The sequence below is a fragment of the Triticum dicoccoides genome, chromosome 2B (genome assembly GCF_002162155.2).
Source record: "Triticum dicoccoides isolate Atlit2015 ecotype Zavitan chromosome 2B, WEW_v2.0, whole genome shotgun sequence".
In the NCBI taxonomy this organism is placed as follows: Eukaryota; Viridiplantae; Streptophyta; class Magnoliopsida; order Poales; family Poaceae; genus Triticum; species Triticum dicoccoides.
The window spans coordinates 741,206,378-741,215,201 of NC_041383.1; positions in this window are offsets into that span (position 1 = coordinate 741,206,378).

The following is an 8,824-nucleotide window of genomic DNA, read 5'->3' on the forward strand; positions in this document are numbered from 1 at the left end:
CATCCACACTCATGATCTGCTCCGCGTGGTACTACCGCTCTGGGCGCGAAAGTAAAAAATTACTTCCGCTCCAGGTCCGGTACTACGGTAGATGCAAATTATGTTGTTTTGTCCTTCCAAATCTCGTGCTTGCTTGTTTCTTTTGGCTTTGGCCCTGGTCTTTGCATTGATCCTTCTCGTTTTTCTTGTGTGTTCTTGTGTTGTGTGTCTAGGTGGTGGCTTCAGTTCCAATGTCCGTCGGTTAAATCCAGTCCGTGATACAGGCTCGAAGCGCCTGCACAACCAAGATGAAGCTCCAGAGCGCTCCAATGCCTCCCAACGCAGAACCAAGCACACCACCACCAAACTCAAGGAGCCCACAATGGGCATGGATGAGATACCTCTAGCTGAGTTTATCACTCGAAGGAAGATCAATCCCTATGGGAATCCCCGTGCAAATTTCATAGGGAATGAACTATTCTGGACCAAGCAACAGAATCTTATCTATCTGGATGTGATCAAGGCAAAGCAGAACATCTGCATGGACATGCACTGGATTGACAGGAATCATATGAGGCAGGACAAGCACCGTGACTATTTTGGTGAGGCTTTGGACCTGGTGGAGCAATTCAGCATTGAGCACATGCTTACTTTTCACCTGGACTTTGACCCAGAGATTGTGGCTCAGTTCTTTGCCTCGGTTCACTTCCATTTTGATGAGGCACGGACCATGACCAGGATGACCAATGGGCAACCATTGACTGCTACATGAAAGGACTTCATGGATTTGCTTCAGGTTCCTGATGTGGGGCTTGACACGCCCGTTGGTGTTCGTCCTCATGCCAAACCTGAGTCAGCCAACAAGAACAAACTTCAGCCCTTCTTTGTTGAGAAGACGCTTCCCAGTAAGAAGAAGACGTGGGTGCTGAACTCTTTCCTTGACATCATGCATCGGATCTTCCGCAACACCTTTTTTCCGCGCATCGGTGACAAGGACAAGGTGCATGCATATCTGGTGGATATGATGCTCATTTGTGAGGACGCGCGTCATGCTCAGATGCAACCACTTGATGTCTCACATATCATGTGGTGGGAGCTTCAGTTTGCGGTGTTCAACCATAAAGTCCCAATCTATGGGCCTTACCTGTTTCTCTTTATCTCCAAGACTTGGGAGAAGCTCTTTCCCAATGAGGAGTTTGTTGCCCCCGGCTGGATTCGTCATGATCCCGTCAAGCTCTACATCAAAAGCCAATGGGGGAACACCACTACTAGTGCTGAGGCAGAGGCTGCCAAGATGGATGTGGATGAGGATGAGATCGAGGAGGAGGAAGCGGATGAGGACAACTCTGATGGATACACTCCTCCCTCTATTGAGCCCTCATGGGCTAAGAAGTTAAAGACCAAGATGAAGAAGTTGTTCTGCATGCGGGCGCAGGGGCAGTACAAGTCCCATGTTGCCTCCAAGGAGAGTCGCCAGCGCGATAAGAGGATATTGAGGACCTTTGGCGAGATTGTGACCAGTGGCTCAGAGGAAGTCATCACTCCGGAGAATGCCTGGCTAGCCCAGTAGGGGTATCAATGGACAGAGTCAGAGGGGGAGAGACCATTCCCGCTGCCGAGACCGACGAGGAGTCATTCTCAGCGTGAGCTACCACATGTGTCGTAGGTGTCCTCTCTGCCTTTTTGGTGTCTCGGTGCCAAAGGGGGAGAGAGTGTAGGATTTGCGCGTCTTGTGTCGTGTGTTTAACCTTGTCGCTTTGCTTTCGGTCTGTTGAACTTTGTTTGATTTCGTTTGGTTTGTGCTCGTAAGACCAAGTTATCTATCATATGGTGTAAGACATATGCACTCTATCTTATTGTCTTACTTGCTTAAGTAATTCGTGAGCTTATGCTATCTTGTGCCCTTCTCGTTATTCTCACTCTCATTATCTTGCCTACTTGCTTAGTGTTAGTTATATTGATGCAAGAGTTGCCTTGTCTATAAAATATAGGGGGAGTGTTGATCCTAGTATGTGTGTCGTGCAGTCCAAAGCATTTCTCTAGAGTGCACACATCTAGGGGGAGCCCGTCTATATTTTATACATGGTGGGTTTGCCGTAGTTTCATTTTATATCCTTATATGCAAATCCCGTTTTGTCATTAATCCACCAAAAAGGGGGAGATTGTAAGGGCATATTATCCCTTAGTAGTTTTGGTGATTGATGACAATGCGTTTGCGGACTAATCGTGTGCTTTGAGCGTTTCAGATATATCATGTATAAACACAAGACGGTTCGATGCCCCTCGAAGACTATTGAAGACGGCGTTTCTCTACATTTCTTTTCGGTGGATTTGAGTCGTAGGATTGCCGTACTATTAAGAGGGGGTCCGCTTTGGAAAGGTTTTGGTGGAATCTCACGTACACACCTGTTCCTTTTTGCACCCCCTTTCCTTTGGCTCTCTGGAGCATCCTCCATCTATCCGTGTCTCTGCAAAATGAAGAACTCCTAATGTTGCTGAACTAAGGCTGGCGGTAGTACTTCTCTCCAGAGTGGTATTACCATAGGCCCTTGCGGTAGTACCGAGCCCCGGCACGGTAGTACCATAGGTGCCCACGGTAGTACCGCTCCTCTGGAGCGGTAGTACCGTGGCCTCAGGCCAGGCGCAGCTGCTCGAGCGATAGTAGGGGCGGATGTAATTTTTTACATCTGTGCCCTACGCGGCAGTACCGTGCCTTGGCACGGTAGTACTGTGAGCTCTGGCCAGGCACAGCTGCATGAGCGGAAGTAGGGGCGGATGTAAGTTTTTACATCCGCGCCCTACACGATAGTACCGCTCCAGGTTTGCGATAGTACCGTGTCAGACTTTTGCATAGATAAAAACTTAATGGATGTAGTCACGGATGTATTTTTTTATATCCGTGCCTACTCTGCCTAGACTATTCCTGGCTTGCGGTAGTACCGCAAGGCTGCGCGGTAGTACCGCGCCAGCGGTTCTACCGCCCCCTGTCGTAGCACATCAGGACGAGTCTTGGCCCTGCCGCGTCAGCAGTAGTACCGCGGTACGCCGCGGTAGTACCGCAGGTCCGTGTGGTAGTACCACTCTTGTGGTGTGGTAGTATCGTGTGTCGCAGGCTGAGTTGGTGGATAACGGTTGGAATTGTCCCGTGACTATAAAAGGGGTGTCTTCTTCCCCAAGTTGACTACCTCTTCCTTCCCTAAGCTCCATTGATGCTCTAAGCTCCATTTTCGCCCGATCCCTCTCCCTAGCCAATCAAACTTGTTGATTCTCTAGGGATTGGTTGAGAAGGCCCCGATCTACGCTTCCACCAAGATAAATTCGATTCCCCCCACTAATCCCTTGCGGATCTTGTTACTCTTGGGTGTTTGAGCACCCTAGACGGTTGAGGTCACCGTGGAGCCATAGTCCATTGTGGTGAAGCTTCGTGGTGTCGTTGGGAGCCTCCAATTAAGTTGTGGAGATCGCCCCAACCTTGTTTGTAAAGGTTCGGTCACCGCCTCCAAGGGCACCAATAGTGGAATCACGACATCTCGCATTGTGTGAGGGCGTGAGGAGAATACGATGGCCCTAGTGGCTTCTTGGGGAGCATTGTGCCTCCACACCGCTCCAACGAAGACGTACTTCCCCTCAAAAGGAAGGAACTTCGGTAACACATCCTCGCCTCCATCGATTCCGATTTTGGTTATCTCTCACCTTTACTTGTGCAAGCTATATTGTGTTATATCTTTTGGTTGCTTGTGTGCTTCTTCTTGTTGCATCATATAAGTTGCTCACCTAGTTGCATATCTAGACAACCTACTTTAATGTAAAGTTTAATTTGGTAAAGAAAAGTTAAAAATTGTTATTTGCCTATTCACCCCCCCCCCCTCTAGTCAACTATATCGATCATTTCATCGTTGCCTTTTTCGGGTGGCCGCATTCCCAGGTAGTGCGGTCATCGGATGTGGCTAGCGGGACGAGCAGAGCAGCGAAGCAAAGCGCCCAACTTTGAGGGGTTCTTTTCCGGCGGGAAAAGTCAATGTGGGGTGAGGAGGGCAGGAAACCGATGGTAGACAAGATAATACACAGGTGAAAAGACCAACAGGATTATGCCCTAAAATTATTGTTTTATTTTGCTTAGCAGAACACATTGACAAGGTGATTACGTCCTAAAATTTCAGGATCTGTTTCCTTAAAAATTGAATGTTCTTTATCCTCCGTAATTTTTATAATATTCCTTAACAAGTTATTAAGTGGGTACGTTATGATTTCATAACGGGATTTGTTTCTATGTGTACAGTGTGTCATGATTTACATTTTGGTTTTCTTAAAATCAGTTACTTATTTTCTTAAAATCCGTCTTTTTTTTGCACTGATAGCAGAGGTCAATTGATTTGGATAAGTTAATAAAGTTAGATCTGTGATCTTTTGTACGTTAGAAAAATGTAGTTTTGCTAGGAAAGAATGGATTTGTACGTTATTTGTTTACTTAATTTTTTTTTGTTTACTAAAGCACATTGCATTGATGGGAGGGATTGGTTGATTTTGGTAAATTAGGAAAGTTAGATCCGTGATTTTTGTACATTAGAAAAGTGTTGATTTGCAAGAAATGAGTGCATTTGTACGTTATTGTTTCCTTAATGTTCAATGATGGGATGCGAGGTGAAAATAAATCATGAGAGTGAGTGGTGAGAGGTGAGACAAAAATAAACCAATGGAAGGGGTGATGAAAAGTGAGGCAGAAAAATCCAGCCGAAACAGAGGTGAGGTAAAAAAACGTGAAAGAGAAGCTACCAAGTCCTAGAGAAGAAATAGTCTTGATCCATACTATTTTGGTTACGGATTTGCAATGGGTGGTCAGCTAACACCAACGATGACCAGGACCTTTACACGTTGTGGCAAAATTATGCCTAACTCATGACCCCAAGAAATCCGTTGTTACGAAGTATCATTTAGCCTACCAAAAACTCGTATAATTTGGGAAGGAGATAGTAAGATCACCTTTTAATATAAATTTTGCAAAAATAGCCGCCTAATTAGACCAACGGTAATACGGCGACATCAGTAGTGTTGTGTTGTCTCGATCTAGAGTTAAATAATCCATGGTAAGTGTACCGCCACTCATGTCAATTATCACAAGGAAATGTCATGAAGAGTTGCTATGTGTGATATGTGCATACGTGAGTCTTAGTTTAGGTTAATCATCATCATCATCATCATCATCATCATCATCATATCAATTTTCAAAAAGCATTGCTGAAAGTATTTGGAACAACGTCTCCACTTAAGTGGGATCATTTTCATCATTAATAATGTCACAGTGTGATCATCTGCTTGACTAGTGATCCATGAGGAATTGGTATGATTGGATTGACTCGGTCTCAACATTGATATTTACACATAGTTTGCCCAAAATATATGGAAATGATTTGAGCAACCAAAACTAAGTTCAAATAGGCCGGAATCAAACATCATAAATATCCTCTTAGAACATCTTACCTATGATGTTAAATTAAGATTAACATGAACACCCATGATCTTAATTAGTTGTTTTTAGTTGATATTTCTATTATCTATTTGGAGAACCAAAAAACAAGCTTCGAAGTGAGTAAAATCAAGCATTATGGATATTCTCTTAGAACATTTGGCCTGTGATGTTAAACTAAATTTATCATGACATTAGCTCTCTCTTTTCGTAATAGTTTGACTATTGTATGGAGTCCATTTCAACAACCAAACACAAGCTTATAACGGTTAAAAATCAAGAATATTCTTCCAAAACTTTGGGAGTATGAACTTAAAATAAATTGCAGACGACAATCACACGTGTTTGAGCACAAAAATGTAATGGTTGACCCTAAGCTGTAGCACATTAGTCTATTATGCAAGTCACGTCGATACATCACTTTCCTCTCTGATTGTACTTATAAACACAATGGTCACCGAATTTGTAATAAAATAAAATGTATTTGTGTTTAGAACCTGTTATCGTCATCAGGCAAGAAGAACGCAATGATACACCATAAACAATGTTCATTTTCCTGCAGATACTACCATCACCATTCACCACGTCATGGCCTGGATTAGGTAACAATTATTTGTTTGTTTGAATTAGGTAACAATAATTTCAATAAACAAAGTAAGATGATTAAATCAAACCATATGTGCAAAAGGTCAACTGTATTTTTAGCGTCTCTTTCCCATTTTGCTTCTCGTGAGAAAATTTTGCTTCTCTTGTGCCTCCCTCTATTTTCCTCACCAATAATTGTGCATGATGCATGTACTCCAATTATACAGGCCGGACCTGTCCCAGGTATGTCCTCGTGAGCGCAGCTGCTATACGGCCCGTGTGTGCGTCATGAAAGGGAGGTGCCCAGCAGGAAGAGCCACCCGTTGATCCTGACGAGACCGAAGAGGCAAACTGGAATTGCTCCTCTGCCTCAAGCTCTTCCAATGGCCTCAAAGAGCAGGAGGCAGAAATTTTGATCTTCCCTTTTTAGCTTTTCTGATGGAAAAACATCAACTATACTACTACTAGTCAGCATGGTCCTGGTTTACCTTCCTTGAGTCAGAAGAGACGCCTTTGTTGAAGTCTCCTGGGTGGTGCTCCAAGCCAAGCTGTTTTGTTCTTTGACATGCTTTAATGTTTCATGGCTTCTTCCTGTTGTGTTGGATGATTGTTGGGCAGAAAGGGCCGGCCACATGCTTTGCCCCCATCCCGTTACGGCTCGCCGTTTCCCACGGAATCGCGTTTCGATTGCTTCTGACGGCTAAACGGCACCATGTTCTTGTGCGGCGAACATATGATCTTACTCGCCTTCTATGGTTTGGTAGCATGGCCCCTAGGCGCCCAAAAGGCGCTGAAACCGAACAAACTTAATCAAAGAACAATCGTAGTTGCGGGCGATCTTCTCGTGATCCGGTCAATTTTGTCCGGAGGGACGCCATACGGCTCGCGGAATCGGGTCTGAAACCCGTGGCCGCTTGCGCCACTTCTTTTATCCTCTTCTATCTGGAGCTCTTCTGCCGCCTTCTTTTGATCACCAACACGTGCTTGAAAAATCAGCCCGGTTCCAACAACATGTTGGTGGCAAAGCAGAATCGGAGCCGTGGTTCTTGTGCTATAACACGTTCTACTCGCACATAACATCTTCACGTGCCCATCCTATTTATTTACTTAACAAGTACTTCCTCCGTCCGAAAATACTTGTCATCAAAATGGATAAAAAATGATGTATCTAGAACTAAAATACGTCTAGATACATTCTCTTTTATTCGTTTTGATAACAAGTATTTCCGGACGGAGTGAGTAGTACAAATCTAAGGGCATCTCCAACACTGACCAGTAAACCGGACACCGTATCCGTTCGTGGACTGGGGGGCCAGTCCGTCGAAACTGATGCGAGAGCCGACCATCCAACCGCAGCCGCAAACATCCGCCTCTATTAATGATTTTCAAGAAATTAACTCCGTCAAATTAATCTTCTGCCAATAAAAAATCAACCTTTCGCCGAATAGAAATCAATCTTCCATCGTTTGAACCAACCTTTCGCCATTTGAGCTATCTCTACCACTTAAAAAGAACGTAAGGTTTCCATTTCACCTTTCTTCCCACCACTCATTCGTCTAACCTTTCATATATATGATAATTAGTTATATTAATTGTGTTTGAAAAAAAATCACTTTAATTTACTTACCTTTTGAACCAATTTGATTTTAATTTACTTACCAAACTTCTAATAAAAATATAAGGTAATTCACTGTCAGAATTTGATGAACATTTATTTACACAATCGCATTATTATTGACAGGTAAATCATAAGCTAACGTACTAAAATATTTATATCATGTTGCAACACACGTGCATTGTTCTAGTAAATAGAAAAATAATCACTCCCGTAATTTTAGGTGCGTCAGTTATGAGAGAGTTACTCGTGGACATGCATGCATTGGCTACACACATCTGTGCTGGATTTCTTTCCTCTGTTGATCCAACGAGCTAAGATGGTGCTTGGATACGCTTTAGTCCGATGACTAAAAATAGTGGGACTAAAACTTGCTAGTCTCATTCATGCTTGGATCCAAATACTAAAGAGACTAAAATTAAGTTAATGGACATTTATTATCCTTCAAACCCTCCAATCCAGAACTCGCCTGTGTTAAAGGAGAGGAGTTAAATGAGGAGAGAGAAGACTAATCCATATTTTAGTGGGGGTATCCCTGGCTAAAAATTTTAGTCTCAAGACTAGTTTTAGCCCCTCTTTAGTCAGGGGTGCTTGAAACTTTAGCCTCTTAAAGGGACTATTTTTGGTCAGACTAAAATAAGTTCCTTGGATCCAAGCATCCTCTAACTAATCAGGAGTAATTAACGAAGTAAGAAATCTACGCTTTTAATGCGGAGTAATTAACAAATGAGGAAGAAATCTACTATGTCGGATTGAGGAAGAAATCTGCACTTTTAATGTGGAGTAACTAAAGGACAAGCCAAAACTAGGCCCAACCCGCACGTGGAGTATGTGGTAGCTTTTGATTGGCCACACGGATGTCCCTACTCCCGCAAATCCCCCTTTGTTTGTCTTAGATTTGCAGGAACAAGTGTGTCTGAACCGGTCCGCAAATCGATGCAGAACCGCGTTGGATGGAAAACACATCCGGACCGTGCGATCCAAACGGATGCGTGCGATTTGAAGGTTCGCTTTGGAGATGCCCTTATAGAGCAAACATGCTTTGGAAAGGATTTTCTGCGGAACGCTCTGCGACGCGCTCGATTCCACAGTGACACGTGCCAATCTCCATGGTATACAATTCGATCGTTTTGAGCCTGCCAGAGCGAACAATGCAAACATTCGTTTTATCTACACAAACA